Source organism: Rutidosis leptorrhynchoides, chromosome 1 (genome assembly GCF_046630445.1).
Source record: "Rutidosis leptorrhynchoides isolate AG116_Rl617_1_P2 chromosome 1, CSIRO_AGI_Rlap_v1, whole genome shotgun sequence".
Lineage (NCBI taxonomy): Eukaryota > Viridiplantae > Streptophyta > Magnoliopsida > Asterales > Asteraceae > Rutidosis > Rutidosis leptorrhynchoides.
This window is the reverse complement of record NC_092333.1, coordinates 633,234,945-633,247,571: the sequence shown is the minus strand read 5'-3', so window position 1 is coordinate 633,247,571 and position 12,627 is coordinate 633,234,945. Positions and strand designations below refer to the sequence as shown.

The 12,627-nt window shown below is 30.2% G+C and overlaps 1 non-coding gene across 1 annotated transcript; it reads right to left on the bottom strand.

The window, feature by feature from the left end:
• Positions 1-8,631: 8,631 nt before the first annotated feature.
• LOC139887363 (small nucleolar RNA R71) lies at positions 8,632-8,738 on the bottom strand. Its single transcript, XR_011773198.1, has one exon. It is a non-coding gene; the product is annotated as a small nucleolar RNA R71 (small nucleolar RNA).
• Positions 8,739-12,627: the final 3,889 nt, after the last annotated feature.

Sequence of the window (12,627 nt, the reverse complement as noted above, 5' to 3'; positions counted from 1 at the left end):
TAGCTGTCCATGGGTCTCATGCGATCGCATGACATTCCCATACCATTCTCATGCGATCGCATGAGGATAGATATAAGGAAATGTGTATATATATTCGATCGAGTTCTGGTTCCAGAGGCACACACATACATATTTCTCTCTATATTATTATTATTATTATTATTATTATTATTATTATTATTATTATTATTATTATTATTATTATTATTATTATTATTATTAATATTAATATTATTATTATTATTATTATTATTATTATTATTATTATTATTATTATTATTATTATTATTATTATTATTATTATTATTATTATTATTATTGAAGCGACCCGTCCTAATCCATAAGGACGAATACAATAACATATGATTACATCGCGGGGTACTTGACCTTTATATGATACATTTTACAAACATTGCATTCGTTTTTAAAAGACAAACTATCATTTCTGAAAGGACCCGTTCATATACATTATAAACGATTCACAATAGTTGATTACATCGTGAGGTATTTGACCTCTATATGATATATTTTACAAACATTGCATTCATTTTTAAAAAGGCAAACTTTCTTTACATCCAAAATTGACAGGCATGCATACCATTTCATAATATCCACTATCCAACTATAATTGACTTAATAATAATCTTGATGAACTCAATGACTCGAATGCAACATCTTTCGAAATATGCCATGAATGACTCCAAGCAATATCCTTAAAATGAGTTAATGCACAGCGGAAGATTTCTTTCATACCTGAGAATAAACATGCTTAAAAGTGTCAACCAAATGGTTGGTGAGTTCATTAGTTTATCATAATTATTCATTTCCATCTTTTTAATAGACCACAAGAATTTCATTTCTATTTCTCATAAATAGCGTGCATGCAAAAATTATTCATATGGATTGAACACCTGGTAACCGACATTAACAAGATGCATATAAGAATATCCCCATCATTCCGGGACATCCATCGGACATGATATAAATTTCGAAGTACTAAAGCATCCGCTACAATGGATGGGGTTTGTTGGGCCCAATAGATCTATCTTTAGGATTCGCGTCAATTAGTAGACTAGTTTACTAATTCTTAGATTACCAAGCAAAAGGGGCATATTCGGCTTCGATCATTCAACCATAGAATGTAGTTTCAATTACTTGTATCTATTTCGTCAAACATTTATAAAAGCACATGTATTCTCAGTCCCAAAAATATATATTGCAAAAACATTTAAAAAGGGAGTAATGAATTTCACAATACTGTATTTCATATTAAAAATACATATGACATCATTGAACAAGTGCAAGGTTGGCCTCGGATTCACAAACCTATATTAATTATATATATTTATATGTTGGTCAATATCTGTCTAGCAATTTAGGTCAAGTCATAGTGTATCACAATCCTAATGCTCGAGTCTATGCAAAAGTCAACAAAAGTCAACTTGACCAAAATGACTTCCAAAACCTATACATGATTATTATATAACTTAAATATAGTTGTTTAATATATTAGAGTAAATAATAAAAGTCATTTATTAATAAAAAAAGAATTTATATTAAAATATATATATGATAAAAATATACTTTTATATATCTTAAGTACTAAAATTTATAAAGTTCATTTAATATCATAAAATATAATGATAGGTATTATAAATGTAACTATATTACATGTAGAAAAATATCTTTGTATTACATATTTATTTGATAAAATAATATTGATAATAAAAATAAGAAGTAAAAGTTGTATTATTTTGTAATAATAATAATTATTATTTTACTAATAAAAATAAAAATATTTATATTTACTAAAAATGGTTTTATGATAAAATGATAATTCTTATTAATAATAATAATAAAATTTTATATTAACAATGATATTCCTATTAAGAATAATTTTTTTTCTTTTTGTAAAAATGATAGTTTTAATATTAATAATAATTTTAATAATAATAATAGTGATAAAAATAATGAAAATGATATTTTTATCTAAATCAATACTTACAATATTTTATTTCATCATGATACTTATACTCATTATTTTCCTAATTGATTCGTTTAATAGCTTTTAGTACTCTTTTATATCGCATTCATAATAATAATAATAATAATAATAATAATAATAATAATAACAATCATAATAATTAAATGATACTAATATTAGTTTTAATGATAATGATACTAAATATAATAATTATAATGATACTGATGATACTACTAATAATTACTATAATGATAAAATTAATACTAATAATAATAATAATAATAACTTAGTTATAATTACGATAATATTAATAATAACAATAATGATGATAATATTTATATTCATAACGATAATGATAATGATAATAATAATATAATAATAATAATAATAATAATAATAATAATAATTTTTTAAATAATAATAATAACGACGATAACAACGACGATAGTAATAATAATCATTTTAACAATAATAATACTAAAATTAATAATAATTCAATTGACCATAACTTCTAATCCGTTCATCGAAATCACACGAGTTCTAAATGAAAAGTTCTTAATTTTTCGCTAGCTTTCCAACGACATGCATATCATATACCTTATCTCAGTAGCATATGTATCTAATTCAAGATTCATCATAACCTATCTAACGACAATATCAAATGTACAAGCATGCATAATCCTATATACTCGAGCACTAGTCAGGGATACACTAATAATATATAAAAGTTAAGTTATGAGTGCTCACGTATCAATATTGAGATTCAATATTGCAGAAAAGTACGAAGACGCAACGGAGATGATAAACACTAGATTGACCTCACGAGCATACCCTCGAATCATACCCATAACCTCCAAAGTAATAACTTATAATTTCCTTAGCTCTATCCCACTCATAAAACTCGTTTTGAAATAACATGCTCATAACTTTGTCGTAATATTTTATGTATATACTAATATTAATAATAATAATATAATAATAATAATAATAATAATAATAATAATAATAATAATAATAATAATAATAATAATAATAATAATAATAATAATAAAAATAATAATAATAATATGAATATAAATATAAATATGTTACGGAGTATTAGATAGAAGGATGGATATGGATTCAGCAGAAAACCTCGACCTTTATAGGACATTTCTGGATTTGATCACTCCGCAATCGCGGTAATTTGTAGTCATAAACCTCCGCAATCGCGGAGGTACCTGTCCCAGCTCATCCATGATTAAAAACGTGGGCTGTCGACAGTTTTATATATTTTAATATATAATATAATTAATTTATATAATTAATTAAATATTATATTATATTTACATGCATAGTTAACCTGTAAATTTAGTTCTGATGATTTGTACGTTGTCGCTCGACCAATGTCCCATTTCTGGTTTCTCGAACTCATTTTCGTACACTTAGAAAACTGATACTTTATGTTTTGTGTAACGTACCTTTATATATGACAAGACTCAATTCAATAAAAAACTATCTCACTTAAAGTGTAAATTAATCATTTGAATGTTTTGGTCATTTTCTTCTATAAATTATCGCCTCGTTATATATACATATACATATATATATAATAGTATCCTTTTAACTCAAAACATTTTATAACTAAATTAATATTAAAAAAATATGTATATATATTCATTTCGAAATATATATTTGAAATATTTATTTAACAATATATAGTTTTTCAAAACTAATTATATTTCTCAGTTCATTATATAATTTATATTTGTTTCGAAATTATTATTTAGTAATACTTTTTCTTTTTTGAAACAATAAAATATATTTGTAAATTTATAACACCAAGCTTTAATTAAGTTCTTCAAATTTTTATATACATAATCAAGTTACTTTATAAAACGTTTTAAATAGAAAACTCTTTTTAACTGAAAACGTTGTTAGTACGTTTGAAACTAAATTAAGTAAATATGAAAATTTGTTTTTCAAAGCTAAATATAATTAGGAATCATTTTGATAAAAGGTTAAGATAATGGAAATCGTTATGCCAAAAAAATTGTTTTAGAAAAGTAAGATCGTATACAACTCATAACAGGTTTTCAAGTTTTTAAATTACCGTTTGCTGGTGAAGCGTTAGATAAAAATCCGAAGGTTAGATAAACGTGAAAAATCATTTTAATGTAAAACGTTAATTTACTTAACTTGTCGATATCCATTTTCTAAGTTCTCTATATTCCACAATTTTACTTCCACATTAATTAATATACAAGTTTAATAGTTTATCTTATCAAAAATCACGATACAATTATTGTAAAGCATAAATTGAAAATCAAACGGGAATCTTCACTAACCCTTGTCTAGTTCTCGTTAATTGACACTTTTGTTTTTACTTGTAAATTACTTTACTATTTATTTTGAATACCGTTAAAAGGAACAGATTTCCTTAAATCATAGTGGACCTCTTAACAGAGACTCGTAATCATACAATGTATCTAATAAATCATTCATTTGATATTTTCTTCTAATTTCATCAATAAACATATTAAAACAAATACGTTCATGTAAAGTTTTATACGTTTAATACTTTGTTAACGTTTTCCAATTTATATAACTATATATTATAATACATATCTATACACATAATTGTTCATGAATCGTCGAGCATAGTCAATGGGTAATTGAATACATAACATAGTACAATCCAGATTGTTCTATTTGCAAGTGATATTCGTTTAAATATTAATGGGTGAAGACAAAAGACAGATTCGATGAATTGAAGACTCAAATGACCAAAAAGCTAAAAAGTACAAAGTACAATCCAAGTGGTTCAAATTATTGATGAGAAACGTCTAAAAATTACAATAGTACAAGCCGTGAAACACAAATTACAAGATATTAAATCGTACGAAAAGGCGTTCGAAAATCCGGAACCGAGATATGAACCAACTTTCAGCGCGCGACGCAATGGACCAAAAATTACAAGTCAACTATGCACAAGAATATAATATAATATATAATTAATTATATATATTATTATATATTATAATTATACGCAGCCCACGTTTTGGATTTAATCTATGAGCTGGATTCCAGACCTCCGCACTCGCGAAGCTTTGATGAAGAAAACCTCCGCACTCGCGGAGCTCAACAGTGAAACGTGGGCCTATAAAAGGCCGCGCATTCTGATCGATTCATTACCTCTTTTTCTATCTATCTATCTACGATATATTTATATTTATATTTTATAATTTTAATTTAAGTTTAATAATAATAAGGTTATAGTGGCGAATGTTTTAAGTTTGTAAGTCGAAATTCTGTCCGTGTAACGCTACGCTATTAATACTCATTGTAAGTTATGTTCAACCTTTTTAAATTAATGTCTAGTAGCTAAGTTATTATTATGCTTATTTAAATCAAAGTAATCATGATGTTGGACTAAATATTAAAGACGGGGTTATTGGGCTTTGTACCATAATTGGGGTTTGGACAAAAAACCGACACTTGTGAAAATTGGACTATGGACTATTAATGGGCTTTATATTTGTTTAACTGAATGATAGTTCGTTAATTTAATATAGAGATTTACAATTTGACGTATCTATAAATAACCATATACACTTGATTGGACACGATGGGCAGGATATTTATAAATACTAATAATCGTTCATTTAACCGGACACGGGAATGGTTTAATAGTCAATGGACTCATTAAAATAGGGGTGAATTATGTACAAGGACACTTGGCGTAATTGTTAACAAAGTATTAAAACCTTGGGATACATGCAGTCGATATCCTGGTGTAATTATTAAACAAAGTATTAAGACCTTGTTACAGTTTAAGTCCCCAATTAGTTGGAATATTTGACTTCGGGTATAAGGATAATTGGACGAGGACATTCGCACTTTATATTTATGACTGATGGACTGTTATGGACAAAAACTAGATGGACATATCAAATAATCCAGGACAAAGGACAATTAACCTATGGTAATAAATTAAAATCAACACGTCAAACATCATGATTACAGAAGTTTAAATAAGCATAATTCCTTTATTTTATATCTTATCGCACTTTAATTATCGTACTTTTTAATTATCGCAATTTTATTTATCGTCATTTTATTTATCGCACTTTAATTTATCTCACTTTAATTATTGTCATTTACTTTACGCTTTAAATTAAGTTATATTTATTTTTAATATTTTACATTAGGTTTTAATTGTAACTTAAGTTATAAAATCGACAAACCGGTCATTAAACGGTAAAAACTCCCCCTTTTATAATAATAATACTACTTATATATATATTTATATTTTTACAATTATAGGTTAAAATAATTACAGCGTTAAACTTGGCTAGCTCCCTGTGGAACGAACTGGACTTACTAAAAACTACACTACTGTACGATTAGGTACACTGCCTATCAGTATTGTAGCAAGGTTTAGGTATATCCACTTTATAAATAAGTAAATAACTTGTGTAAAATTGTATCTTATTTAATAGTATTTCGCAATAAAAATATAACTATTTCGTACCCCTCTACTTTAACATCACATAACATAGTTCAAAGTTTTTGAGATTTCAACATTACAGACTTTGCTTATCGTGTCGGAAACATATAAAGATCAAGTTTAAATTTGTTCAAAAATTTCCGGGTTGTTACAGTACCTACCCGTTAAAGAAATTTCGTCCCGAAATTTGATTGGAATGGTCATGGCCGATAATAAGTATGTTTTCATGACGCAAACAAGCTGAAAATTAGAGTTTTATCATCATCGAGTAATATCGACAAAACAATTTGATTTTGTGAAGAATACGAGTGAAGCTATCACAAAAGAGTGAAATGAGTAAATGTAAGTTCGTCATATATTTTGATGTAGATAGGATTGATTTACAGAGTTCATGGGATTTGGAGAAAATCTTCGTAATAAGATTTGATTCTTAGATAATCAAGGAAATTAGGATTCGCTTTAAATGCGATCATCTGTTTTGATTGCTCTGTCGGATATTTTTTTTTAAATCCACCCCCTTCGTTTCCTTACAAGTCACATCTTCTATTCTTTCTCCCTCAACTCATATTTTAAATCATTCATCAATATGCTCCATCCCGTTCTGATCCTTGATATAGTCCTAACTTTCATATCTGTCATTCTTCTCTTTCATCTACCACCGGAGGATTTTATTTACTTTTACTTTTACCTTGTGGTTATAGTGTTATTAGTTCTCCCGTGTCTTTACGTTGCAATACGCATTGATATACACGATTTATAAATTATGTGTTGCTGTCGGGCTTTATATCTTTCATTATTTTTCAAAGTCCCTGCTCCTGTCTTTCTATAATCATTGACATCCACAGTTAATACTTTCTCCTATTTGCTGCGATTTATACCCCCATTTCTATTTCGGAGCTTCATGCTCTGTTTTCTCTTCTATCCATTAAGCACCGCATGTACTGGTCCAGAATTTGCAGATATAAATTTCGGAATGAACATAGTTAATGTTCTAAGAAGAAAATTGTAATGGCATGATCTTGATTTGTCAAATTACCAGAATACCCCGAAAAAGACCGAATCATCAAGAAAATATTTTCTTGATATTCCTAGAGGTTAAATAGAATACCGGAGTCGTGCAACATGGCACATGATGACGGTATGGTCTGTGAATCGTCATGTCCCATTTAGAAACTCAACATGAATTACTGTAATATAATCACGTTGATCAAGTGTCATTATATTATATTAATTCATGCTTCAGTTCCCAACACTACTTCAAAACAATCATATTTTAAACTTGAAGATTTCAGAATTTAGAAACTAAAATAATTTCTTTTATGAGGTAACACAGATAGCGCGAAGAGATAAATAATCTCAGATGAGAATAGTTATGAATATATCTTCAGAAATATCGAGGATATTTATAACGAAATATACGATGATATCTTAGAATTTTTAATATCAGATGATGATGAAGAATATTGTTCGCAATGGTTTTAGAGTGAGGAGCAAGGTATTAGCTAAAGGCTTCAGCAGATACTGAAATATTTGGATTCTTTGAAGTCAGGTTTATTCTTTATGATCTGTCCACAGCCTCCTTCATACTTTGCTCAATCCGTTTTCCAATTCCAAACCTTCTATTTTTCTGAGCTTTACCAACAAACTATTCTTTATCATAAAAATTTTTACTGTTAAGGTCGTTTACAGTTTTTGCTGCTTCATCAGCATTTTGCCAAGATTCGGAGAACTAGTTCACAGTTTAGGGTGCTTTTCAGAAACTTCACATTCGAAGTATGTAAATCTGGAACCTCTAAGTATGGAAGACCGAATGAGAGCTAAACGCACTGGCCAAAGTCATGCAATTACTCAACCAGACATTAATGCGCCAGATTATGAAATTAAAGGACAAATCCTACACATGGTAACTAATCAATGCCAATTTAGTGGTGCGCCGTAGGAAGATCCAAACGAACATCTTCGTACCTTTAATAGGATCTGTACTCTATTCAAAATCAGAGAAGTTGAGGATGAACAGATCTATCTCATATTATTTCCCTGGACTTTAAAGGGAGAAGCCAAAGATTGGTTAGAATCGTCACCTGAAGGGGCGATTAATACATGGGATGTCTTAGTTGAAAATTTTCTTAAACAATTTTTTCTAGCATCTAAAGCCGTGAAACTTCAAGGAGAAATTATTACGTTCACGCAAAAGCCAAATGAAACTCTATATGAGGCATGGACAAGATTTGAAAAGTTGTTTAGAGGATGTCCGCAACATGGTTTAGACACTTATCAAATAGTACAAATATTCTATCAAGGATGCGACATCACTACAAGAAAAGACATCGGTATAGCAGCTGGTGGTTCCATTATGAAGAAAACCGCAACTGAAGCTTACAAAATTATTGATAACACTGCTTCCCACTCACATGACTGTCACCAAGAAAAAGATATCGTTAGATCATCTAAAGCAGCTAGAGCCGATTCTAGCCATGACTTTGATTCCATGTCCGCAAAAATAGATGCTGTCGAAAGACGAATGGAAAAGATGGCTAAAGATATTCACTCAATACGAATTAGTTGTGAGCATTGTGGAGGACCACATTTGACAAAAGATTGTCTCAGTATCAAACAAACAATGGAACAGAGAGAGAATGTTTCATACATGAACCAAAGGTCTGGAAATAATTATCAGAAAATTATCAACCGTCAAAACCAAATTACAATCAAAACTAGAATTATAACCGAAATGTTCCATACAACAACCAACAAGGTCCTAGCAATCAACAAGTATCCAACAATACTTACAATTAGCAAAGACCAATTTTTCAAAATAAACCACCACAAACTGATGATAAAAAGCCAAATTTAGAAGATATGATGTCAAAGCTAGTTGAATCTCAAACACAATTTTTCATATCTCAGAAACAAATGAATGAACAAAATGCTCAAGCATTTAGAAATCAACAAGCTTCTATTCAAAATCTGGAACAAGAAGTGAGCAACCTAGCAAGGTTGATAGGTGAAAGAAAATTAGGGAGTCTACCTAGCGATACTAATGCTAACCCCCAGAATGAAACAGCTAAAGCCATTACCACAAGAAGTGGTATTACACTTAAACCAACTGAAATGCCTATAAATTCTAATGACTCTATTCCTACTACACAAGAACCACAATCTGAGCAAGATAAGGAAACAGAACCGGTAGTTGAAAAGGTTAATAAAGATAACACAGTTAAGGCAAAACCTTATGTTAAACCATACCAACCACCACTTCCTTACTCGAGTAAAATGAGAAAAGAAAGACTTGAAGCCGAGCAATCCAAATTCTTGGATATGTTTAAACAAATAAATGTTAATCTTCCTTTCATTGATGTGATTTCAGGAATGCCAAGGTATGCTAAATTCTTGAAAGATCTAATAACAAATAGAAAGAAAATGGAAGAACTCTCTGCAGTTACAATGAATGCTAATTGTTCTGCAGTGTTGTTGAATAAGATACCAGAAAAATTATCAGATCCAGGAAGTTTCACAATTCCATGTTTTCTGGGTAGTCTTAGTTCAATAGAAGCATTGGCAGATTTAGGTGCTAGTATAAATTTAATGCCATATTCATTATACACTAAACTAGACCTTGGAGAATTGAAACCAACACGAATAAGCATACAACTAGCCGATCGATCAGTAAAATATCCTAGAGGGATAATGGAGAACATGCTAGTTAAAGTTGGTACTTTAGTATTTCCAGTAGATTTTGTTATTCTGGACATGGAAGAAGATTCTCGAGTTCCTCTTATATTAGGAAGACCATTCTTAAACACGGCTAAAGCAATAATAGATGTGTTCGGTAAGAAATTGACTCTAAGTATAGAGGACGAGAGTGTTACCTTTTTAGTTGATAGAGCCATACAACAACCGCAATCTGCAGATGATACATATTATTATATTCAAAATATAGATTCACATGCAGAATTGTTAGAAGAATTTCTGGAATTACAAGAAACAGGAGAATGTTCTTTAGGAGAAGGAACTGAACCAATTGATGAAGCTGAAATGTTAGCTACACTTATGGCTAATGATTATGAACCAACAACAGAAGAACTTCAAATGCTAAAAGAGGAAGACATATATCGATACAAATCATCGATAGAAGAACCACCGACATTAGAGTTAAAGCCACTTCCAAACCATTTGGAATATGCTTATTTACATGGTGAATCCGAATTACCTGTAATAATATCGTCTTCTCTTACAGAAAATGAAAAATCTCAACTCATTTCTATGCTAAAAGCTCATAAACCATCTATTGCATAAAAGATTCATGATATTAAAGGCATAAGTCCTTCGTATTGCACACATAAAATCCTTATGGAAGAAGGCCATAAAACGTATGTGCAACGCCAACGAAGACTAAATCCAAACATGCACGATGTTGTTAAGAAAGAAATTATTAAATTGCTAGATGCAGGTTTAATTTATCCAATCTCGGATAGTCCATGGGTAAGCCCAGTTCAATGCGTACCTAAGAAGGGTGGCATGACTGTCATCACAAATGAAAAAAATGAGCTTATTCCTATTAGGACTGTAACATGATGGTGTGTTTGTATTGATTATAGAAAATTAAATGACGCCACCAGAAAAGATCACTTTCCCTTACCTTTCATTGATCAAATGTTGGAAAGATTAGCCTGGAATAGTTACTATGGTTTTCTTGATGGTTTCTCCTGATACTTTCAAATTCCAATCACACTCGAGGACCAAGAAAAAACCACGTTCACGTGCCCTTATGGTACTTTTGCTTACAAACGCATGCCATTTGGACTTTGTAACAACCCCGTAACCTTTCAAAGGTGCATGATGGCGATTTTTCACGACATGATAGAAGAATGCATGGAAGTTTTCATGGATGACTTTTCAGTCTTCGGTGATACTTTTGAAACATGTCTAGTTAATCTTGAACGAATGCTTATTAGATGCGAATAATCAAATCTAGTTCTTAATTGGGAGAAATGCCATTTCATGGTTAAAGAAGGCATCGTTCTTGGCCATAAAACTTCAAAGGAAGGAATTGAAGTGGATAGAGCTAAAGTAGATGTAATTGCTAAACTTCCACATCCCACCAATGTTAGAGGAGTTAGGAGTTTTCTAGGGCATGCCGGATTTTACCGACGTTTCATAAAAGACTTTTCTAAAATTGCCACTCCTATGAATAAACTCCTAGAAAAGGATGCTCCATTCATCTTTTCGGATGAATGCATCAAATCTTTTAATATTCTTAAAGAAAAACTCACTAATGCACCGATCATGATAACTCCAAATTGGAATCTACCATTTGAACTTATGTGCGATGCAAGTGATTTTGCAATGGGAGCCGTTTTAGGACAAAGGATTGAAAAACGATTTCAACCTATTTATTATGCTAGTAAGACGTTACAAGGAGCATAAACGAATTACACAACTACTGAAAAAGAACTCCTTGCTATTGTCTTTGCTTTTGACAAATTTCATTCATATCTCGTTCTAGCAAAAACGGTGATCTATACCGACCATTCTGCTCTTAGATACCTATTTTCGAAACAAGATGCCAAACCATGATTAATCTGTTGGATTTTACTCTTACAAGAGTTTGATATTGAGATCCGAGACAAAAAGGGAGCAGAAAATCTCACCGCTGATCATCTTTCTCGTCTTGAAAATCTAGAATTAGAAGTTCTAAATGAATCGGCTATACAAGACAACTTTCCTGATGAATATCTATTGAAGATAGATTATAATGAAATTCCATAGTTTGCAAACTATGCAAACTATTTAGTATGTGGATTCCTTGAAAAAGGGTTGTCGTACCAAAAACGAAAGAATTTTTTAGTGATATAAAACACTATTTCTGGGAAGATCCACATTTGTTTAAAAGTTGTCCCGATGGAATAATACGCCGATGCATATTCGGAGATGAAGCTAGTCAAATCTTAAACCATTGTCACACAGGACCAACAAGAGGGCATTATGGGCCTCAACTTACAGCAAGAAAAGTCTATGACGCTGGATTCTATTGGCCTACAATTTTCAAAGACGCACACTTTCTTTGTAAATCCTGTGATGCTTGTCAAAGGGCCGAAAAAATAAGTCAACGTGATGAAATGCCACAAAATATCATTCAAGTATGTGAAGTATT